This window comes from Macaca mulatta, chromosome 17 (assembly GCF_049350105.2).
Source record: "Macaca mulatta isolate MMU2019108-1 chromosome 17, T2T-MMU8v2.0, whole genome shotgun sequence".
In the NCBI taxonomy this organism is placed as follows: Eukaryota; Metazoa; Chordata; class Mammalia; order Primates; family Cercopithecidae; genus Macaca; species Macaca mulatta.
In genome coordinates this window covers 3,860,768-3,886,196 of record NC_133422.1, presented here as the reverse complement: position 1 = coordinate 3,886,196, position 25,429 = coordinate 3,860,768, and the positions used below count along the sequence as shown (strand labels likewise).

Sequence of the window (25,429 nt, the reverse complement as noted above, 5' to 3'; positions counted from 1 at the left end):
TCAGGAAGACATCTTATTATGTTTTGTTTTAGAAGCTATACTGTTTTAGCTTTATTTTTCAGTCTATAGTCCATTTTGAGTTTGTTTCTGTTTGGTTTGAGGTAGGTGTCATGGCTCATTTTTTTCTCCCTATGGACATTCAGTTTTTGCAGCTCTGCTTGTTGTAAAGATTTTCTTCTATTTCATTGCTTGGGTGACTTTCTTAGAAATCAAAAGTCAGTAGAGACATGGGTTTGTTTCTGGGCTCTCTTTTCTGTTCCACTGATCTACTTGTCAATCCTCTGCCCGTATCACCTAATATCTTGATTCCTACAGCTGTATTACAAGGCTTGGAACCAAATAGTACAAGTCTGCCCACTTTATTTTTCTTTTTAAAGATTGTTTTGAATATACTAGATTTCTACATTCTAGATGGTTTTATAGTACTTTTAGCATCAGTTTGTGAATTTCCCTACAAAAATGAAAAATGCCAGGCAAGATTCTTATTTGGATTGCATACAATATAATTAAGATTTAAAATTCATTACAATAGCAATAAAGGCACCAATAAGTGGAACTTGACAAACTGATTGTACTTCAAATGTAAAGAACCATGGAAAACCAAGACAAATTGAAGAAGAAAAAATGAGGTTCATCAATCAAATATTAACACTTGTTTTAACAATAGTATTGTGTTATAGCTAAGGAGACCATAAATAGATCTAAAAGTATATGAAAATATATGATGGAAGAACATAACACAGCAGTGAAGAAATCTAGACTCTGCAACAGATTGTGCTGAGGCAGCTGACTTGTTACACGAAAACAAGTTAAAATAGATTCTATTCTTACCTCAAATTCTGTACTAAAATAAATACCAAACGGTCTGTGATCCAAATGTAGATACAAAAATTTAAAGTATTTTGAGGAAAACAGCCGAATAAGCTTGATGACTTTGTGATAGCAAATGTTTCCTTAAATGAGACATAAAATTACAATTCATAGAAGACAATGGCAATGAATTTGACTACATTTACGATGAACATTTCTATGAGTCAAAAGATACCACAAAATGTAAATAATGCTATGCATTATTGTAATTAATACATAAATTACAAATAATTATTATCTGGAAGATGTGGATAATGCCTCTAAAATTAGCCAAAGTAACTACAAAAAGGCAAACAGTACAACTGACAAATGGACACAATAGATTATGGTAGGTTGTCTCCAAGGGTGGCCACCATCAATTCCCGCCTTTCCTCTTCATGTGCCTGCTGCTCCACTCACTGAGATATGGGCCCTATTTTTTTCCCCTTGAACCTAGGCTGGCTTTATGCATTGCCTTAACCAATAAAATACACCATCAGTAATGATAGTGAATAAGCAATTGGCAGAAAAGGAAATAAAAAAAGGCCAATAAGATGAAAATATGCTCAACCTCACAATAATCAGAAAAATGAAGATGGAATACCAAATGATGTCATTTCACACACATGTTGGACAGGTACATTTATAAAGTCTGACAATACGAAATGATGGTGATGGTGTCATACACCGCTGAGGGAAACAGAACTTGGTCCAGACACATTAGAGAACAAGTCTGGAATATCCAGACAAAATGAAGATGAACATTTGTTCACACTCAGCAATTCCTGTTCTTTGCATATGCCCTGGAGTAATGGAAACATGATGAGAATGTTTAGCTTGACATTGTTTATTAAAGTGAAAAATTGGAAATGAACTAAATGTTTATCATGTGGATAAAACACATTTGTGATGCTCTTATACAAATAAAAAAGTGACATGTAGAATAATCACTTCCTTTTATTGAATGCTTTTACAGATGCTGGGTGCAATTCAAAGTTGTTTTCATGTATTATTTTATTTTATCCTCCTCATACCTCTAGGAATACTAATCGTCGTCATTATCATCATCTTTGTCCTCATTTTACAGAGAAGTGAGTGAGAGAGCTGGGATATGACTTCAGGAATCCATATTCTTACTAATTACATTATGCTGGTTTTGGAGAATTGAGAGGACCTCTGAGGAATCTTCCTGAGGAACGCTCTTTGCAAAGCTCTGCTCCAGAGGTGGCTAGATGAGGGCACACCCCTGTTCTTGCCTTCCTGGCCTCCTGTTAATACACAGTCTCTCAGACCAAGATTGATTCCTAGGGTACATATGTGAGAAAAGGCCGATACGTGTACAGACAAGAGAATGGTAGCTTACTTGGGACGATAAACGGCTTGTTATATAAAATTCTTAAGGGTTGTAAATTAACATTGCACACTCTGAAAAAATGTAATTTTATTAAATTAAAGGAATAACAGACTCTTGAGTGTAAGAAGAGACAATAGACTTAATACTAACAACCTTAATAATATATTGGCTTGTTGTAGAGATTCAAAGAAATTGTTTATTTATCAATTGCCTGGTGCATGGTAGGCATTTGATAAACATTCTCGTCTTTAAATTTTCTGTTTACAGTACTTTTGTCTATGTTAACACCTCAATAACCCATGGACTTTCATAGAAAAGCCCTTGAGGTCTGAATTTATGAATTTGTATGTGCTGATTTCAGCATGTTCTAAGTATACAAGCAAAGAAACAAGAAATAATAATGGTTTTGAGTAGCTGTGCAAAATCAGCAGCCAGAAAGATGTCTAAGAACAAGTAAAAGTTTATTAATAAGTAGGGGAAAGTGGAGGTCACTTATTGGCCAAGACCAAATAAGGTTCAGAGCTAGTGGATGATTTCTATCAGCAGTATACCCTTGAAAACAGTCATGAATTTCTGTCACCTTGATAGAATATTTGTTCCTGTTTCAGATGATGGAGAACAGCTCTGAACAAAACAAAAACCTCAGCCACCATGAAGCTCAGTGACAGACAATAAACACACACATAGGTAAAATATATGTCATGTCACTATTGAGAGAGAGGGTGACAGGTGTCTTGCTGGAAAATAAAACAGGAAAAGATGTTATGGTGTGAGGATGGTGCCAGGAGTTACATCGGAAAATTAGGTAGGAAGGTTCCGTGGAGAAGTGGCATTTGAGTAAAGACCTGAGGGGTGGGTGAGAGTGAGAGAAAGACAATTTCTGAGGAGAGACAATAACAAATACAGAAGAATTCCTGTTAGTTCCGGGAACAGCAAGAGGTCAGTTTGCTTGACTGCAGTTTCCACAAAGTGAGTGGAGAGGTGGACGTCTCAATCATGCACCGCTTTGCTAGCCACTGAAAAGACGTGGGCTTGTTTCTGAGTGAGATGAAAAACCATGGAATGATACCTCATGGACTGGACTGCCTTCCTTCCAAATTTGTATGTGGAAGCTCTAGCCCCCAGAGTGAATGCATTTGGAGGTCAAGCCTTTGGAGAGAGAATTAAAGTTACATGAGGTCCTACGATTTGAGCCCTAATCCAATGGTACTGGAGCGCTTATTAAAAGAGATTGAGACATGTGAGAGACCGCAGGGATTCACGTGCTCAGAGGAGACCATGTGAGGACACAGGGAGAAGGTGGCCACTTACAAGCCAAGGAGACAGGCCTCGAGAAAAACCGAACCTGCTGGCACCTCGACATTGGACTTTCAGCCTTCAGAACTGTGAGGTAATGTTTTACTTGTTTAAGCCACCCAGGCTGTGCTATTTTGTTATGGCAGTTCTAGCTGATGTATACAGATACCGAGAAGCTGGTGTAATCTAGCTTAATTTTTAAAAATGGCACTCCGACTGCCTTGTAGGGAAAAGAGTGCAATGATAGGAGTAAGGTGGCAGAAGTTTATTGCAACGGTCCAGGTGGGAGGGAACAGTGGCTTGGGCAGAAGTGGTAGTCACTGTGGAGGAGTCAGCAGTTAAGGCTACTTTTTACAGTTGGTGCAGTCTGGTGATGGGTTGGACGTAGGGTAAGAGAAAAACAGCAGAGCTAAGGAGAATTGCAAATTTTGGCCCCCAAACAAATGGATGTCTGGAAAAGCAAGTTTAAGGGGACAGATGAGGAGTTTGGTTTTTAGACATGCTAAATTTGAGTCAACACAGAAGTGTCAAGTAAGTAGTTAGATAGATAAGTCAGGAATTGAAAGGAGAGGCTGGAGATATAAAGATGGACCTTTTAAGCCATGACACTGGATTGGATCAATAAGAGATGGACAGAAGTTAGAGAGAGAAGAGGCTAAGCCAGAGGCCACTGGTGAACACCAATATTTAGAGTTTGGGGACATGAGGAGAGAGACGCAAGTGCTGTGAAAGAAATAGCTAGTGAAATGGAAGGAAAATTAGGAGAGAGTACTCGGGGCCGTATCCTAGAGCTACATGAACATGGTGTCTTTTGGATCAGGGAGTCATCAACCGGAGTGAGTTAGGCTGAAAAGTCAGTGGGATTATAGCCTGGAATTGGCCACTGGATTTAGCTTCATGGAAGTCATTGCAGATTAGTGGAGTGGTGAAGGCAAATGTCCAATTAGAATAATTTCAAGAGAAAATAAAATGAGAAGAATGAGAGATAATGCATATCAATAATTTTTTCAAAGAAATTTGCTGTAAATGACACCGGATAAATGAGGTGACAGGAAGAAAAGGAAAAGACTCAAGAATAATTTTAAGATAAGAAAAATAATGGATTATTTTAGCTATAAATCCAGCAAAAAATAACAACAACAAAAGACTAAGGCACATGTATCAGTTGATGAGAAATGTCTTTAGAAGATGGAAGACTGAACTCAAAATTCAGAGAATTCACAAACACTCGATGGTGAGAGGCTGGAAATTGGTTACTAATCATCAGAATTAGGCAGGCCTGGCTGAAGTTGAGACTCTGCCTCTTTTAGCCTTAAGTAATTTGTTAATCTCTTTACCCCTAAATTTTCCTTCTTTGTAAAATGGCTGTTGTGAGCACTGAATTCGAGAATGCATGTAGATACCTAGTCTCCAGCACATAGTAAGTGCTCCATAAATGCCGTTTGCTTTTATGAGTGCCTCTTTCTAAATGAGATAAAAATAGAAACAGCAGGTTTTAGGGGGATGCTTTGGTCATTCACTAGCGGAAGGTAAGCTCAGTATTAGTTGAAAATCACTAGTAAGAGAGAGGGCTTGAATGAAGCGGTTTCTGGCCCCACAGCACATTGCCAGCAGAGAACTGAGCCACGGCAGGAACCCAGCAGAAGTCATCTGGAAGGTCGTACTAGGAAATGATAGGAAAAAGTGGGTTTTGGCTAAGGAGCGCTTCTAAGCAGGACAGTGGAGGCAGCACCTTGGCGCTCCTGACCGGAAGGCACCACCCAGAGAACTAAAGAGTCGCCTCACAACAGACAGGAAGAGGAACCCCAGACCAGGGGCCCAGACTCACCCACAGGGGGAGAAACGGCTTCCTCGAGCTTTCTTGATTGGCTGACTGTGGAATGATTTTAGCCACTGAGAGTGAATTTTATGGATCTGAAGAAAGATGCCATTTTCTCTGAGGGGCTTTTCGGGAAGAGTAAGCTTCAAGGATGAGGAATTTATGTCTTGGAGCATCTGTGTTCATAGATAGAATTGGAGTCCCATTGATATGATACGTACACATATAAACCTCTCAGATATGAGATATATATATAATCTTCTGCTACATATTGTATATATTCCTGTGATATGTATTAATATATATCAATATATATTCATATGTGTGTGTATTATAGGTCTCTCCAGAATTAATTGCAGTTTGGGGTAGAGTATGTTTTTCAACTTCAATGTTGATTAGATGGAGCTAGAGCTGGCAATAGGCAGCTTCCTCGGGGGTTTCCATCTACTATACTACATTGACTTTTAAGATTCTCCTGGCTCGAAGGCCTTTCCACATCTGTGCTCCCGGTAAAACTCTCTCTTTGTCAAGCTCTTCTCAGCTCCCCATCCTCTATGAGGTCATTTTTGATTCCTCTAGTTCTTACTGAGGGTATTTTCTCTAAGCCATTCATTGATTATTTGCATCATGTGATTTCATTGTCACATGCCATTATATATTTAACAAATTCTTTAATCACTTTTAGTATAGTACTTGCTTCTTTTGGTGTGTACATCTAGCTGGGTTTGAATTCCCTGAGAATAGTGATTATGTCTTAACTTTATTTTGTATTCTTAACTGTATTGAGACAATACATGGTTAAAGCTTTGGTTAGGTAATTGGCTTATGTGAAACAGAAAATATATTGTACATGATCTCTAAAATTATGCAGCTAAATCTTTGCTTTAAGAAATAATTTGTTTCAACACTTCTAAAAATAATCTTTTAAAGAGAAATGATTATCATGTTGATATTATAGATGTGTTTTACTGAAATATTTTTCCTGTTGCTTTATAAAATAAATCACACATAAGAAGTGGAAATTTTTTTCTGAACAAATGTCAACAAAACATTCTAGTAATTAGAGTACTATTCTATTCTGAGAAATAGCACACAGATTCAAACATGAGGCATCAAGATAGAGTGGTATCTGGTGGAATGGTATCTGAGTCAGCCTTCCCTGTGATTTGTACAAGAGTAGTAATTTTTTTTTTCTTTTTTCTTTTTTTTTTGAGACCGAGTCTCACACAGTCTCCCAGGCTGGAGTGCAGTGGCACGATCTTGGCTCACTGCAACCTCCACCTCCCAGATTCAAGCGATTCTCCTGCCTCACCCTCCCAAATAGCTGGGACTACAGGTGCACGCCACCAGGCCCAGCTAATTTTTCTATTTTTAGTAGAGACGGGGTTTCACAGTGTTGGCCAGGATCGTCTCGATCTCTTGACTTTATGATCCACCCACCTCGGCCTCCCAGAGTGCTGGGATTACAGGCGTGAGCCACTGGCACCTGGCCAAGAGTGGTAATTTCAATAATTAAAATTATTTAATTAAATTTTTCATGATTCTCAAATTTCCTCAACATTTTAAGGCCATTTCCAAATTTAAGACATTTGTTATAGTTTCGCTATTTCTCTCCATATGTGTTTTTCCAGACATACGAGAATTCTGTTGTGAATCTCTTCAAGAAAGGTAATAAGTAACACTGAGGTTCCAAATAAGCACTTCCTTGCTGAGCAGTTTGTTCATTCACTCGACAGTCAGTTCGTTCATTCGCTCGACAGTCAGTTCGTTCATTCACTCGACAGTCAGTTCGTTCATTCGCTCGACAGGCAGTTCGTTCATTTCGCTCGACAGGCAGTTTGTTCATTCACTCGACAGTTTGTTCATTCCCTCGACAGTCAGTTCGTTCATTCGCTCGACAGGCAGTTTGTTCATTCACTCGACAGTTTGTTCATTCCCTCGACAGTCAGTTTGTTCATTCCCTCGACAGTCAGTTCATTCATTCACTCGACAGTCAGTTTGTTCATTCCCTCGACAGTCAGTTTGTTCATTCACTCGACAGTCAGTTATTGAATGCTACTGTGGGCCAGATGGAATGATGCACATGATGGAGAAGGCGAAGTCCCCAGTGTCAGCAAATTCATTCAATAAATGAATTAAAGGTTTTCAAAGGTTGAAAAACAACCCTTTGTTAATTGGTAGTGTCAGGGAGAGTTCACAATGTTACTCATGGTTTCTGCGTTATGGATTATTAACAATTCAGCTGTAGGCAAGTTCTAAAATTACGTTACTCATTCTCTAATCTCTCTGTTTTGGGCCTTCTTTAAAATAGTAAGATACTTTCCCTACATAGTTCTGTTATGAGCTGTTTTTATGCTTAGCACTTCTGGCACCAACCAATCAATAACAACCATATCTCTGAATTTTGGAACATCAACTGTATGCCCTATATTTTCTTTTCTTTTCTTTTTTAAGATGGAGTTTCGCTCTTGTTGCCCAGGCTGGAGTGCAATGGCACAATCTCGGCTCACCACAACCTCTGCCTCCCAGGTTCAAGCAATTCTCCTGCCTCAGCCTCCCGAGTAGCGAGTAGCTGGGACTACAGGTGCCTGCCACCACGCCTGGCTATTTTTTGTATTTTTTAGCAGAGATGGGGGTTTCACTGTGTTAGCCAGGATGGTCTCCATCTCCTGACCTCGTGATCCGCCCGTCTCGGCCTCCCAAAGTGCTGGGATTACAGGCCTGAGTCACTGCACCCGGCCAAAGTAAGTCTTTAATTGTGCTTGTCAATTTCCAGATTTATCCCAGGGTTCAACAAATACCTAATTTAACTTGAATACTAGTAAGGTTTTTCTGTAGGTATTACTGTGTCTTCTTGCATGTGTTTTGCTGTTTGGAAAGTTTTCTGTCATGATTCCCATGGATGTGAGGAGGTCCCCAATTTTACCTGGATTTAAATGATTTAATAGGATACGACCAGATGTGCTCAAATAGTTTAAACATTATGTATTGTGCTACCAGATGTGCCTCTATTAAATCAAGAATTCAAGGTAATACGTATGCCACTGTTGTATGTTCACTTTCATTAAAATCTATCTCTAGGCAATTCATCTTTATTAATTTGTGACTTCCCCCCCCGCAGAAAATGGCCAAAATTCAGACTCCCTGTCTTCTGTAGAATAAACAGTAGCTCTTTTGACAGCAGTCTTCATTCACCTTGCAATGGAATGATGCCTTTTTCTTTGTATCTTTATCATTATTTAATATTTATTGTATTCATGTTTATAATTCACATACATTGTAGACATTGTATAAATTTTGAAAATAAAGTATAAAATAAATTGTAATCCCAGTACCTGTAACATTTTAATGTACTTTTGCACCTTTTTTTCTATGCCTTTAAAATGATCTTTATTAAAATTTCCTGTTCAACTACTCAGCTGTAAGAAGGAATGAAATAAGAGCGTTCACAGCAACCTGGATGGAGTTAGAGATCATTATTCTAAATGAAGTAACTCAGGAATGGAAACCAAACATCGTATATTCTCACTTATAAGTGAGAACTACATTATGAGCTTGCAAAGGCATAAGAATGATACACTGGACTTGAGGACTGGAAGGGTGGGATTGGGGTGAGGGATAAAAGATTACACACTAGGTAGTGTACACTGCTTGGGTGATGGTGCACCAAAATCTCAGAAATCACCATTAAAGAACTTATTCATGTAACCAAACAACATCTGTTTCCCAAAAACCTATTGAAATAATAATAAGAAAAAGAAAAACCAATTCCCAGTGAGCATTCCATCTTGCAAATGACCAGTGTCATTCTGGAGAAAGCAAAAAATCACTTGGTAAAGTTAAACCCAGGTACAGTAAAACTCTTTTGTTCCCTGTGGGTATTGAAACATTTCTATTTCCCTTCACACTCCATGGTTCTCTATCTATACCTGCCTTAAATTTTTGGAGGTTAAAATCACTGGAGTCACACAGGCAATAACTTCGGGGGTTCCGTTGTCCATTTGCGCATTGGAAAATATTCAAAGCTATTTTCCTATTGAAATGTGGCATTATCTTTGGGCAGGTAACTATGTCTCCACAAGCTTCTTGGCTTTCCTACGGACAGCCAACCCCAATCCAGCTCCAGTGTCTTCATTCACAAGTCTTCATTCAACTGTCAACACAATGTATACCTTCCAAATAATTACTGGATGTTGTTTTTTTGTCTCCAATATTCATTAACTCTTGATTGTAAAAATGACAGACCTTGTCGTATGTGCACAATATTCTAAAATAGCCCTTGAACCATGTCAGATCATTAGAGAGCTTGTGGTTATCTGTTCTGTGTTGGCTCTTGTAGAATTAAATTTACTGAAATCAAAATCAATTTGATGCCATCAGACCACGAGGATTGTCAGAATAAATGCCCTATGAAAACCCATCATTTTATCCATTATAATGTCTCGGAGAGCACAGTTCTTATACAATCACGTTATTTTTATGAAGGACTCAGAAACAGCTGTATTTTCTGCGGCTGGTTTGTATTTATCTTGTGAAGTTTACGAGTTACACGAGTTGTTTATCTGGGAAAGGTTTCCTTTCTAGGCTGGATGCTGAAGCTTTGTGCAGAATAACTTCAGGATCTCCATTGTCTACTTGTACATTAGAAAAGCTGCAAATAATTGTCTTAATAAAATTTTGCTTCGCCTTTGGGCTTCACTCTGTTTTGTCCTATTTTCCCACTCTTATTTTTCTTTAGTTCATTTTGTGATATTATAAACCTTTCATTATAAGCATCTTATAAGCTTTATTGAAAGGCTTTTGAAGTCAGGTTTTTTAGATAAATAAATAATTTAAACCTTGATTTCAAGATAATTTTTTTTTTTTAAAAATGACACATAATTGGAAACCTACTAACTCCATGGAATTTGGTTTCAGAGTGTTGCTTTCATTTTTCATACTTTTATGAGTATTTTTGAGAGTAAATGTGTAGGATGGATTTCAGTTTTCTAACACCATGAATATGATTGGAAATTTATAGTCTTGGCAGATGTTTCACACATGAACACTTCCACCCACAAATAATATAATCCTAGAGTTTGAAAGGACTCCTCATTTCACAGAAGTTGAATTACAGGCCTTAGGGGGCTTGACTGAGGTACCTTGGTTTTTGGCAGGGGTAGAATTAGAGCCTTGGTTATTTGACTTCAGCTTACTCCCCTTCTGTTGAGTTCTCTTTTCAGTAACTCTCAGTTCCATTCCACAAATATTTCATAAATACTTGAAATATCATGCTAAGCACCCAAAGTTCCCGATCCCTGAAAGCTTTCAATCTGGGAGGAGGTAAAATGAAAACCAAATAGCTAAAACCTCGAAAATCTAACACACCAATTCTCTAAACACGGTGCTGAGTGCTATGAAGTCTCAAGAAAATAGATCCCAACTGTTTGAGAGATTGAGAAGGAGCCACAGCCCAGCGGGCGGTGGGAATCTTGGAGCTGCGTTTTAAAGTATAGATTGTTTTCCTATTGGCAGACGTTCAGGGTAGGGAATAGGGTGGGCAGGTAAACTCAGATGATGAAGCAAAAATGAAAACCACGCACGACGTGGCCTGAGAGGAAGGGGCGCAGTCCACCTGGAGCACAAGAGACATTGTGTCCGGAATTGGTTCCTGCTGTGGTCTGACTTCAAAGAATGGAGATGCTAACCTTCCCAGTGAGTGTTACAGCCCTTAAAGATGGCAGGTGAGTGTTACAGCTCTTAAAGATGGCAGGGACCCAAACAGTGAGGGGTAGCAAGGTTTACTGTGAAGAACCAAATGACAAAGCTTCCATAACTTGCAAACCAATCAAAGCATGTTGCTGCTGCTGGCTGGCTGGCTGGGGTGGGCGGCGGGGGGGGGGGGGGGGGGGGGGGACCAGCTTTTATTTCGTTATTGTCCACGCCCATGTTCGTTTCTGTCCTATCAGAGTGCCCGTTGTTCAATCCTCCCCACGACTGGTTACTTTTAGAATCCTGCTGATTGGTGCATTTTACAGAGTCCTGATTGGTGTGTTTTACTGAGTGCTGATTGGTGTGTTTTATAATCCTCTTGTAAGACAGGAAAGTTTCCCAAGTCCCCACTTGGCCAAGGAAGTCCAGCTGGCCTCACCTGTCAACATGAAATGTGGTAACACATGCCTCTAGTGGGTATTCACCTTGGTGAAGACTGCTGGGGTCAGACGGTGGGAATCATACAATCAATAAGTGAAAGCTGTAGAATGCTAAAGTACCTTAAATCTGTGCAGCTCACAACTTAAAAAGCATCCACATCACCCAGGGATCTTTAAAGTGCTGCTTATGACTCCGGCCTCAGTGGAACTGAGGGTCGGCCTCGCTGGCATGCTCCTGACAGACCCCAGCGCTGGCCAGTGGCAAGGCTCTGAATTGTAATTCGTAGTATTGGTGCCTATTAATGCTGCACCAACGAGTGCTTCTTGATCCTTTGTGTTTTAAAACTATGTTTTCCAAATCCCCAAGTCCCACAGGCCTGGAAACAATTCTTCTGCAAATAAATTACATTTTAATGCACTTTAGTCATTGGAGTTCTGTGTCTAAGATTTTACTTGCAAAAGTGGAGTGGATTGCAAACATAGCTTGCAACCAATTACTTTGGTCCCAAGAAGCCATTAAAAAGTTTTGAGAATAAAAATAACGTGGTCAAGTATGCATTCCAAGAAGATAGATCTGAGGGCAGTAAGTAGGGCAGATTAGAAGGGTTGAAGACTGGAAGTTAAACCTTTTTAAGGTAATAATTCATCCTTGTAACATGTTATTAGGGAAGTGGTATCTTCGGATAAGATGGTGAAAATGGGTATTGAAAGGAGAGCTCGATTTGAGACATAGAAGCAGGAGTAGGTAGTGTATTGGATATAAAAGTGCAAATAAAAATCAGGGGTTTGAGCAATCTTGAGGATTTAAGTTTTAAAAATAAAAAGGAGTTTGGATTTTATCTAATTCCTGGTTGTGGTGGACACTTACCTCTGTCTACCCATCTCTTTTGCACACAGCTTCCAGGGACAGGCAGGCCCCATGCCCCTCTCATCATCCTACCCCACACCCTATCACAGTAGAAGACGCCGTCCCTTCTCTATTCTTCCACGTTCCTTTATACAGCACTCGATGTGTAATCATGCTTTTTCTTTCTTCTTTTTTTAATTCATGAGATTCCATCCCTCATTTGACAAAGCATTTCTCGGGCCAAGAACAGGATTTATTGTTGCAAACACAGGCCCCTGCATCTGGTACTTGAAAAATGTTTTTTGAATGAATAAGTGTAGAAAAAGACGGCATTTCAGCTCCTCATCTGCCTGAGGCCAGGCATCCAGGGATACACATGTTGACGCATCAGTTGCTTCACGCTGATATGAACTGAGGCCCTGGGATGTCAGTGGGAGGCTGAGAAGTTTGGAGTCGGGCAGATCTGACATTTACAAGTTATGTGACCTTGGGTAGTTATTTAACCTTTCTGGGCTTATGAAATGCGTAAAGGCGCTATAACTTTCCTTTAAATGGAGATAAAAATGCTGTCTTTCTTTCAAGAGAGCCTTTGTTTTGCGATGTAATATTTTACATTTTTTAAACTGCCACCCAGGGATATAACTGTGAGTAGATTTGAGTACTTAAGTGGACCTTGAAAACACAATAGAACAACAGCAATTTCAGACGGGATATAATCATATGAAATTACTGACATTGGAAAGGAAAAATAGAGACAATGTGTTTTTCATCATGACACGAAGGGTCCATCAAAACATGTACAGACCTCCCTGAAAGAAAAGAAGGACATATTTAGTGCTGTGACCATCCAGGTCGCCAAATTTAAATGTAATAGAATCGGGAATGAACTCTAAGTAGTTGTCATGAGAATTTATAATAATAAAGGTCTATTGAAATAACTCCATATCCCTACCTACAAACAGTTCTCTACTAAATGTAAGAAATAGTCACATTATTCCAAGAAGATTTCTTCCCATAATAAAATGCCACAGTGGATATAGAAAGTGTAAAATGCTCACTTTCAAAACCTAACTTTTGGACTGAGAGACTTTCATTTCTTATCACATAGGATAGAACATTTTGAAGCCCATAGTATTTGAAATCCCATTTATATTCATAATAGTCAGTACTTTCAAATTTTTAGTACGTACTTTCATTTCTAAAGAGAAGGATTCATATATAAAGACCATCACACACTTGTCAATATAGAGTTTCCAAACAGTAGTTAAATAAATACATAATGAGAATCCTTCATATTTGTAGTTAATTGTCTTGGAGTTAGCTTGATTTTTCTCATGCCTCTGCATGTGCAATGATAAGAGGAAACACTGAAATCTGAGGAAATCAGGATTCGTCTTAGTTTTGTGTGTAACATATGCAGAAAGAGCATTGTTTAACAACCTTGGTCAGGGGCAACGAGCCAGATTCTTCCCGATGCCTTAATTAATCCCTGATACGAAATTAAGTTCTTGAAGTTCACTGGAGTGCAACTGCAGCTGATAACATTGCAGCTGCTCTCAGTGCCTCCCCGGGAATGACAGCAAAGCTAGAGTCTATCTTCTAAAACAGTATCAGACGTCGACATCATTCTCTGCTTTTTCAGTGGCTCAGTTCTCATAAGGTCTCCAAAGTATTTGATAAAATGCTATTTTAAAATAAGTTACATTTGCAAAAATTGAGTGATTTTACCTTGTCTACAAGAAAAATTCTATATCCATAGGGCTCTTGACAGCCAGAAGTCATCTGTCTTCCCAGAGTGTCACCTGCCTCTGCTCCTGTTGTCCATACTTTAAGGAAAATGGGTGCCCTGCATGTATCCTGCTTCCAGGTTTTCCAAGATCTGTTTTCCTTGCTTGGAAAACTTTTCTTCCTCTGTCATATGAATCTCTGTGATCCAATTCCAAGGTCACTTTGCTATGAAGCCTTCATGTTCTCTTTTAAGCAGGGTGATCTAAGCAGGGTGAGTTTCTTACCTTACTGTGTCCCCACAGAGTGTGAAGTACATTTCATCATCACACCACATATGCTACATTTTAGTTATTTATGGTGGTCTCTCCACGGCATACTGGGGGTAGGAACCAAGTCTTATTTATCTCTTGATCTCCAGTACTTTCTACAGAATTGGCATATCCTAGGTGATTGGTAAATGTTTTGTTAACTAATTACAATTTCAAATTGATATTTTTAAGGTTTTACAAATTTAAGTGGTAACACTTCCTTTACCATCACCCATACACAGAGCACTAAGGCTTTACACGTGTCTTATCACTTAATTCTCAAAACACTACATTAATGAGGTCCTAATGCTTTTTCCAATACCATTCTTCCCGTTTTATAATCATAGGTACTTTTGCAAATATCTTTTAAATGGTATCTCAAAATATTTCGCTTCATAACCAAATAATTTTAATTTCACCCAATTGTTTCTGAGGGGTGTGTGTGTGTCTGTGTGTGTAATATTCGTAGGAATTATCAACCAAAGTAAGTCTTTTCTAGCCAATATTATTACACCTTAGATCACTTTTGCCTAATTTATACATTTGGTTGTCAGTTTTCAACTTGTGTGAAAATACTTTTCGGCTATAGATCATTCAATTATCAAATTGAAAATAATGATGCAGGCCGGGCACAGTGGCTCACACCTGTAATCCCAGCACTGTGGGAGGCTGAGGCAGGTGGATCACTTGAGGCCAGGAGTTCGAGACCAGCCTGGCCAACATGCTGAAACCCTGTCTCTGCTAAAAATACAAAAATTTGCTGACTGTGGTGGCATACGCCTGCAATCCCAGCTACTTGGGAGGCTGAGACATGAGAATTGCTTGAACCCAGGAGGCGGAGTTTGCAGTGAACTAAGATCACACTACTGCAATCCATCCTGGGCAACAGAGCAAGACTCTGTCTCAGAAAAAAAAAAAAAAGGCTGGGACTGGCGTGGTGGCTAACACCTGTAATCCCAGCACTTTGGGAGGCCAAGGTGGGTGGCTCACCTGAGGTCAGGAGTTCAAGACCAGCCTGGCCAACATGATAAAGACCCATTTCTACTTAAAATACAAAAATTATCTGGGTGTGGTGGCAGGTGCCTGTAATTCCAGCTACTCTGGAGGCTGAGGCAGGAGAATTGCTTGAACCCGGGAGGCAGAGATTGCAGCAAGCCAAGATCGCGCCCTTAGGGTGACTCATGCCTGTAATCCCAGCCTGTAATCCCTCGGCCCCCTTTGGGAGGCCGAGGCTGGCAGATCACAAGGTCAGGAGATAGAGATCATGCTGGCCAACATGGTGAAACCCTGTCTCTACTAAAAATACAAAAATTAGCTTGGCGTGGTAGCATGCGCCTGTAGTCATCACAGCCACTCAGGAGGCTAAGGCAGGAGAATCGCTTGAACTCGGGAAGCGGAGGTTGCAGTGAGCCAAGAACACACCACTGCACTCCAACCTGGTGACAGAGCAAGACTCCATATCAAAAAACAAAAAAAAGAAAAGAGAAGAATGATGCAGTTAATTTCTTTATTCGTTTGTAAACATTTATCAGCCACCTACTGTGTATTAGATACTAGAACACAAAAATAAGTAATTATGGTTCTTATCCTCTGAACGTGTCAGTTTAGAACAGAGAATAAGTTCTAGGTTTAGAATAGTTTTAAGAGAAGGAAACACATCTTTGCTTGAAGGTTTTGCCCAGGATAAGAACTATGTTTTTTACTTTCAGCACAGTCAGGTTCAAACATAAAGTTTGCCGGAGACTAGAGAATTTATAGTGTTTCACAGATTCTTCCATGTTCACTGTATGTCTCTTTATGTGCTCATTTAAAATCATTTCATAGACATATAGCTACACTCATTTTTCAAGAGCACAAAGGAAATGTTAGCATAAAAGGAAGTGCTGTGGAAATGGGTTATTAACTTGTAAATTTGCTCTTACCATAGGTTCAGTTCTAGAATTTGTAACCCTGGAAATGGAATATGATCAGCTAAACCCAGGGAGGCCTTGGGAAAGCTGGCTCAAGATGGCTACTGTATACATTAAACAACTGAGGCTCTTTTTCAAAGTACAGTAGAATGATAATTCAATACTATATGTCATAGTTTATAATCTACAATAGTTAGTACAGTATAACTATGGCCTCCAGTCTCTAATCTTTGATTTACCAAAGTTATTTGAAATTTAAGGCCATGCCACTTTCATTCTCATCCTGTGGGAACATGTGGCATGTTGTCTTTGCCCTGGAAACCCTTCCTACTCTGTATCCTGCCCTGTCCCCTTACCCTTCCTTCTGCTGTCCTTTGGCTGGATCCCGCCCCGGCATTCCTCTCCTGAAGGCCATTATCCTCTCAGTGCCTGGTAACTTACAAATTATTTTCCATCAGGATGCAGTTAGCTGGTGGCCTTTCATAAACAAATACTCAAATATGTCAGAGGTGTGGAGGTCGGCGGTGGGGTAGTGTGGAAACTGATTCAGGTGTGGAGGTCGGCGGTAGGGTAGTGTGGAAACCGATCCAGGTGTGGAGGCCGGCGGTGGGGTAGTGTGGAAACCGATTCAGGTGTGGAGGTTGGCGGGAGGGTAGTGTGGAAACCGATTCAGGTGTGGAGGCCGGCGGGAGGGTAGTGTGGAAACCGATCCAGGTGTGGAGGCCGGCGGGAGGGTAGTGTGGAAACTGATCCAGGTGTGGAGGCCGGCGGGAGGGTAGTGTGGAAACTGATCCAGGTGTGGAGGCCGGCGGGAGGGTAGTGTGGAAACCGATCCAGGTGTGGAGGCTGGCAGTATAGAAGTGTGGAAACTGATTCAGGTGTGGAGGCCGGCGGTGGGGTAGTGTGGAAACTGATTCAGGTGTGGAGGTTGGCGGGAGGGTAGTGTGGAAACCGATTCAGGTGTGGAGGCCGGCGGGAGGGTAGTGTGGACACTGATTCAGGTGTGGAGGGCGGTGGGGTAGTGTGGACACCGATTCAGGTGTGGAGGTCGGCGGTAGGGTAGTGTGGACACTGATTCAGGTGTGGAGGTTGGCGGGAGAGTAGTGTGGAAACTGATCCAGGTGTGGAGGCCGGCGGGAGGGTAGTGTGGAAACTGATTCGGGTGTGGAGGCCGGCGGGAGGGTAGTGTGGACACTGATCCACGTGTGGAGGCCGGCAGTCTAGAAGTGTGGAAACTGATCCAGGTGTGGAAGCTGGCTGCTCGGTCGTGTGGCAAACGGCTCCCGCATGCTCCTTTCCAGTTGTGAGTTCCTCTCACCTCCCTTCCTGGGGTCCCAGACTGCAGCTCAGCTTCTTACCCATCTACACTAGATTTCAGGAATTCCTGAGCGTTTTTTTCAAGATGGTAGGAGAGTCTTTCCTGGGAGCAGAGTGTTGTGGAACCGCGGAAGAGCCTGTTGGAAAGAATTGAGGCCATGCCTGTTGCTATGGGTGAGTCGAGCTGCCAGTGGGTACGGTTGTGGGGTCTTCCGGGACAGAATGCATCCAAGAATGATGCAGGCTTGTGATGTGACTTAGTGCACTACAGGTAAAGGGACAAGAAATCTTAGAATGGTGGCAGTTACTCAGATTCGCCACCAGGCCAGCTTGTGGGATTCAGGGACAGAGAAGTATGTTGGGAAAGTGTAAGAAGCTGGAGCACTGACCTCTGGAGCCCCCGAGGCACAGCACGTCCAGCCTTAGACTTGGGAGCCGTGGCTGGGTGGGGCAGCCGAGGTCCTGCCACCCTGCACTCACCATCCCACAGCCTGGGTGCCATGGCAGCTCCGGGGGCAGCCTGGGCTTGTTGGGACAGTATGAGCAGCAGCCATGCTCCCGTTCCTATATTGGCTGGCCGTGCTGGGGCACAGCAGGGTAACTCCCCATGTTGGCGGGAGCACACAGAGATTGTCCAGGACCTTTCATCTTTGCTTGCGGGAGAGAAACGGGGGACCTGCCTCCTGGCTTTCCAGAAGGGAAAAGTGTTACTGGCAGAATTACGGCAGACCTCTCACGAGCACACACAGTCCACTCAATGCCTTGGTCTGTAACAGTTACGATGTTTGCATTAAGGCAGAAATGCAAACCCAGAGGAAAGAGAATCTTTGAGTACATCTCAACTAGAGACTTAGTTGTGACTTATTTCAGTCCCATCAGCAGCAGCAGCATCTCAGCTCAGAAAAAGCCACAAAATCCTGTGGCAAATTACGAGTTGGGCCACCGGGAGACATCCATGCCATTTGCTGTGCATCTTTTAGTGGCATAGGCACGTGGCAGGCACAGAGCTATGGAGCCCTCTAGCAAGGAACATCAGAGTCCACGGGGCCAGATAATGGCAATGGAGAGCAGGTTGCAGCTGCAGCCACAGTGGTGACAGCACCCACCATGCTGGGGACTGTGCTCCATAGCCCCATGGAGCGGAAACAGCCATGCAGCCCTGAGAATGGCAGAAGATAGTTTTGAAATGAGCTTAGTTCTGAGAGAAGGAAGAACAGTTTCCAGTGATTTCCAGAAATACTCACAGTTGGGGGTGAGGGAAGGGGCAGGATCCGGCAGCATTTGAAATCCCTGTGAGAGCAGATGTGCTAGAGCCAGTATAATTCAGCCTCTACTTAGGTTGGGAGCAATCAGGAAAGACACAGAGTGGGATTCTTTTTTTTTTTTTTTGAGACAGAGTCTCGTTCACCCAGGCTGGAGTGCAGTGGCGCAATCTTCGCTCACTGCAACCTCTGCCTCCTGGGTTCAAGTGATTCTTCTGCCTCAGCCTCCTGAGTAGCTGGGACTACATGCGTCTGCCACCATGCCCGGCTAATTTTTGTATTTTTAGAGATGGGGTTTCACCATATTGGCCAGGCTGGTCTCGAACTCCTGACCTCGTGATCCATCTGCCTCGGCCTCCCAAAGTGCTGGGATTATGGGCATGAGCCACCATGCCCGACCAGGATTCTTTACCTTCTCCACTGATTCATGTAAGACCTAAGAATTGCTAGTGCTGAGAATCTGAGAAGTAACCCTGGTGCGTGCAGGATTTGAGAAGTCAACTTTCTGATCTTATACACTTCGCTCAGCAGGAACCTTCCAGATCAAGAGAGGAGACCCCCCCCCTCAGTGAGACAAATAAGAAAGCCCATTTTTCCTTTTCTCTCAGTAAAGAGCTCCCAGGATTGTTATGGGATGTGAAGTCCTCTAGTGATGCGACAGAGAAACATGAGAGGGCATTGTGAATGTTATTTCAGTAGGATAGAGGCTTGACCTGTGCTAATGCTGTGAGTAGAGCTTCATATCACCTTACCCAGCTCTCATGATGTGGATGTCCCTCATGAATCAATAACATATCCCAATTTCTTCAGGTCAGATAGTCTCTGTGTTGACTATGGTATTCTGGTCTCTACATGGAAAGAGCTGTCTGGCGGTCTCACGCGGTGGAGGATGGCACTAGTGTGTGAATGGTGTGATACCTACCTTGCATTAACTCCCGCTCTCAAAATACTTTGGTGGTCAAGATGGCAAAGTCTTTGCTCTCCTGGAATTGCATGCTGGTGGGTGGATATAGATAACTAAACAAGTGATGCAATAGTTTTTGATAGTCATAGATGCCAGGAAGATAACTAAATGGGGAGAAGGGATCAAGTGAGTTTGGATTTTAGCTCATAGCAATGCCTTTTGGATAGCAAGTGGAATTTCAGACTCTCTGGTGAGGCAGTGGAGTGAGTATGAATATGGTGGCCTCCAGACGGGGACACCCTACTGTTGACTTCAGTATAGAGTAATGTAGGCAGCCACTAATCCACCTTGTTTACCCTGTGTCATGTGGGACATAGGCTTAGTATTCTACCCATATTTGTATGTGCAATAAATATTATCTGGTAGATGAGAGTAATTAGTGAATCACCATCCTCTTCTGTGTTTGCATTTAAAGGACACTTGAATTTGGGGGAATGCAAAGAGAAGGCAGAGGCCTTGACTAACAATAAAATGTCTCTAATTCCTTTGGAATTACCAACCTACAATGGGAATAGTTTAACCCCAAAGAAACATATCCTGTACTTGAAACTTTTTGGCCAGAGACTACAATGAATGTTCCAACATTTATACAGAAGTATTAACAGTAACTACCATTTGGAATATCTCTAATTATAGGTCCTTTATAAACATTAACTCTAATACTTAGAGCGTTCCACTTAATAATCTATAATCCAAGACTCAGGAAGGTAAAGGAATTTTCCCGTTTACTTTGCTAATGGATGATGCAAATAGATGACAATTCATATCAAACTGATGTGCCTGATTCTCCCGCCTACCATGTGGTGCCTTCCATTCAGTGCAGCCGTTCCAGTCTCCTCAAACGTTTTCCCCTCTCAAACTTCGTTCTGTCAGTGTAGGCAAGAAGGACTTGGTAAATGCTAGTTTGTTCCAATGAGGAAAGATTGCATGAGTTAAAAATCCTTCAATTGGTCAGTTCCATCACTTTCCACCTATTAAACCATTTTGTGAAGGAAGTTTACACACTTACTTTGATTTTATCCTCCTTAATGTTTCTGTTGAGATAGCACCACATTTTGTAATAACTCAATTTAGCTACAGGAGGAAACAGAAGACGCAAAGTGTTTGCATAACTGTCATACTAATCACTCAACTCAGATGGATTGTAAGTTGCCTATGTAGCTGAAGCTCAGTCTGTCTATATACTGCAAGGAAAAGTGTATATGCTTCTAAAAGCTGGGGGGTAAAACTTAGACTGTCTCCAGTATCTAACTTTAAAGAATGATACCATAAATAAGTGATTCAAAATAAAACATGCAATCATTTCTCCCTGAGTCCAAAATCTTAACACCTTGAGGAAAGATTCGTGAACCAGCAATGCATCCAGAATGGTAATAAGCTATTTGAGTTTTACGGCCGGCACTTTTCCTGCAGTTTGCCAAAATGTTGTATTCAGAAGGATATCATGAGTTTATTTTAAATTGATTTAATCCTACATCTTCTGTTCTCCTGGGTTCTCACAGTTGATGTTTAAATATAGGGGAATTTTTGAAAATAGGAAAATAGAGCTATTCTCTCAACCTGTCTCTCTTCATATAAAGTCATCTGTTACCTGCTTAGAGCAGGGTGTGGGTGGGTGGTCACAGTGACTTAAGTTTAGGGTTTAGCAGTTAGGACCTGCTCAGGATGAGGACATGTTCAACTTTTCACTTAACGTTACAGTAAATTGGGGATGGAGAGTGATTTTGTTTAGTCATATGCTGTGGGATAATAAATTCTCTTCCGTGGTAACAAATTTCCTCCTTTTGATAGAGGAGTAAATTGTTTGAAATACCATCTTACACATCTATCCCGTCCACTAGGCTGTTAATTCCCTGACAGGAAGAACAGTATTAAACTCCTTTCTATATCGTTGACATCTAAGACAGATCATCACATGAAATCTCCACTCAAAAAAAAGTTTAGCAATTGAATTAATAAGACGGAATAAGACTACGCCAACACATTCTGTGATTTATTTATCCCTCTGAATACTTTCCCATCTCAATCCATGATAACTTTTTCTTCTTGCCACTCAAACAAAACAAATAAGCAAGACAAACAAAGACACCGCCATTGCCCACATCAGAAGCCTGGAGTTATTTATGAGCCTTCACTTTTTCTCATACCCCACAACCAGTCCATCAGCAAATCCTACTGTTTCACCCTTCACCATGTACCCCAGCACTCTGTCTTCATCTTTCCTGCTATCCCTGGGTTCCCTGCTCTCCTTTACTAGGGTTATTAAAACTGCTTCCTAACGGGTCTGTTCTGTCCTTGTCTCCCTTTGGTCTACTTACAATGAGGCAGGCTGTGTGATTCAAATCAGGTCATTCCTGTAACTCAGATCATGCCAATAGCTTTCCATCATATTCAGAGTTAAGGCTAACATTTTTATTTCATGTTTTTTTTTTTTTAATTTTTTAGAGACAGAGTCTTACCCTGTCCCCCAGGCTGGAGTGCAGTAGTGGGATCACAACTCACAGCAGCCTCTAACTCCTGGGCTCAAGTGATGTTTCCATCTAGCCTCCTGAGTAGCTAGGACTACAGGTGTGCACCGTAATGCCCAGTTAATTTAATTTTTAAAATTCTTTTTTTTGTAGAGACAGGGTCTTGCCCTGTTGCCCAGGCTGGTCTTGAATTCCTGGATTCAAGTGATCCTCCTGCCTTGGCCTCCCAAAATGCTGGAATCACAGGCACCAGCCACTGTGCCAGGCCCTGCCAGCATTTTGAATAGGACAGAGAGGCCCCACATGAACCTGTGCCATATGACTTCATGCCCCACCTTGCTTCCCTGTGTTTGCTCAGCTGCAGCCACGCTGGCCCACATGCAGTTTCCTGACCATGCCAGTCTCAGTTCCTCCCCATGGCCTATGCACTTGCCGCTTTCCTTCTGCCTGCAACACTCTATCCTCAATATCCATATAACGCATACCTCACTTAGCCAAGGACTCTGCTTCAGTTCACCTTCTCAGTGAAGCTTGCCCAGCAACACTGCCAAATTTCAATGCCTCTCCCACCTAACTTCTCTTACCCTGCTTCCTGCTTGTTGTTTCTTATTTATCACTTATTACTAAGACTTCTGTATTTACCTGTTTTTAGTTTGTGGTTCACTAGAAACTTCCCTAGAAGCTCCAAGAGGGCAGGGATTTTATCTGTGTTTCCGTGATATGTTAGGAAATGTATCTTCTCGCAGGATTCAACTTTGTCATAGCCTCTTTCGTGCTGCTGTAACAGAGTAACACAGACTGGATAATTCTGAAGAAAAGAAATTTATTTCTTATAGTTCTGGGAGCTGGCCAGTCCAAGATCAATGTGCTGGCAGGCTTGGTGTTTGGTAAGGGCCTGGTTCTGCTCCCAAGATGGTACCTTGAGGGCTGCATCCTCTGATGAAAGGAACACCATTCCTCCTATGGCAGGAGAGAAGAAGAGCAGAGAGATACGACCTACTCCTGAAAACCCTTTCTTAAAGGAATTAAATCCACCCATGAGGGTGAGGCCCTCATAGCCCAAGCACCTCTTAAAGGCTCTACCTCTTAATACTGTTACAGTGGCAATTAAATTTCAACATGAGTTTTTGAGGAGACAAACATTAAAAACTAAGTTTGTTCCCTCCACACATCATCCTAAGTTAGCATCTTCAGGAGACAGAAAAACTGTCCTCTAATTCTTCTGGGAAGAAGTACAGAAGGTCAACTTACAGCAGAAACGTGTTCTATGTGACCATCTCAAGGTAAACCTATATTTGCTTTATGTTTTGTTCGTACTTCTCATTGACTGAAGGGAAAGTAACCTTGTTTGTAGACAGCCTATGTTATCACATTGACGTAGTGAGCAAATATAGAGTAACTGGACATACAGTACGTCCCTTCTAAGAATTTCTATGGAGAGAATCACAAAAGACTCTAAGTGTCAGGGCCAAGTATTCTAGAGACTGTAATACAGAAGCAAATAGGAGTGGCTGGCAGGGTCAGATGTACGGAAAAGCAAAAGCTGATATCGGGGCAATCAGAATAGAAGGCAATCCTAGTGCATTTATGGCATGGAGATGTTGACCCAAATCGTAAAGTTTCCTTGCTTTTATTTAATTAATTTATTTATTTTGAGATGGAATCTTGCTCTGTCACCCAGGCTGGAGTGCAGTGGCACGATCTCGGCTCACTGCAAGGTCTGCCTCCCGGGTTCGTGCCATTCTCCTGCCTCAGCCTCCTGAGTAGCTGGGACTACAGGCACCAGCCACCACGCCTGGCCAATTTTTTGTATTTTTTAGTAGAGACGGGGTTTCACTGTGTTAGCCAGGATGGTCTCGATCTCCTGACTTCGTGATCCGCCCAGCTCGGCCTCCCAATAGTGCTACAATTAAAGGCGTGAGCCACAGCGCCTGGTCGTTTCCTTGCTTTTAAATAGGTGAAATAAGGGTGTTCATATCTCCTGGAGAAAAGCATAGTTCCTTTTCCCAAAGGAGATAAGATTGCAGGGTGTATACCCTCCTCTGTCTCCAGGTATAAAAACATGGCCTTTAGGAGAAGGAGATTGTCAGAGTTTAACATGAGTGTAGTTTTCTGATCAGATTGACTGCATCCAATATGTTGATTGTCTTAGAGACAGACAGAAGCAAGAATCTTTCAGTGCATAGGTTCTTGGAACAGCGGGTTTTGGATTGAGGATTTTAAAAAGGCAGATAAAATCGGGAATTCATGCTTAGAAAGGGATTTTAAATATATCCTATCCTGAAGTAAATAATACACGATTTTCAAAAAATGTCATGACCTAGTTGGGAAAGAGACACGTAATAGAAATTAGAAATTATGGAATAATACTCAAAGACAATCTTCATGGGTGAAAGACTGGATATGGTTGATACTTGTACTATCCACATCCTCAGAAGACAAAGAAGGATAGGGAGAGAATTGGCTGGGCACGGTGGCTCATGCCTGTAATGCCAGCACTTTGGGAGGCTAAGGCGGGCAGATCACGAGGTCAGGAGATCAAGACCATCCTGGCTGGTTAGCATGGTGAAACCCTGTCTCTACTAAAAAATACAAAAAATTAGCTGGGCGTGGTGGCGGGCACCTGTAGTCCCAGCTACTCAGGAGGCTGAGGCAGGAGAATGGCGTGAACCCGGAAGGCAGAGCTTGCAGTGAGCCAAGATTGCGCCACTGCACTCCAACCTGGGTGACAGAGTGAAGACTCTGTCTCAAAAGAGAAAAAAGAAGGATAGGGAGAGAATTAAGCTCTGAGGGCTCAATGAATCCATTTTGTGTCAAGAGTAAATAAAAATATCTTGCTGATATGCAAAAAATTTAAGTACAGACTAGTTTAAAGGTAAGGGTGGGAGGAGTTACTGATGCCCAGATAATCCTACCAGGGAGATTGCTGTAGAGTTTAGGCGTGAGGTTATTTAAGATTTGGGTCTGGGAAAGAAAAATGAATGATGAAAAACTCATAAGGACACTCTTTTCTCTTGAGTTTTTGCTCTCCAGAGAGCTGAAGGGTGCTACCACTTCCTCGTAATAAAATCCTCACTAACAACCCTTGGTCCTGACTGAAATTTTCCTGTGTTCTTCCTGAAGGTCCTGAATTTCCTTTGTTTTGTTCCAGGAGTTTTGTATTTATGGTCTATTTT

General features: G+C 41.6%; 1 long non-coding RNA gene across 1 annotated transcript in view; it reads left to right on the top strand.

Annotated features, from left to right (window-relative positions):
* The window catches only part of LOC144336301 (uncharacterized), a 39,239-nt gene extending 29,501 nt beyond the window's left edge, over positions 1–9,738 (top strand). Inside the window, exons 3-4 of the long non-coding RNA XR_013407931.1 lie at positions 2,812–3,593; positions 7,773–9,738. This is a non-coding gene — a long non-coding RNA (uncharacterized LOC144336301). The remainder of the gene's footprint in view (positions 1–2,811; positions 3,594–7,772) is intronic.
* Positions 9,739–25,429: the final 15,691 nt, after the last annotated feature.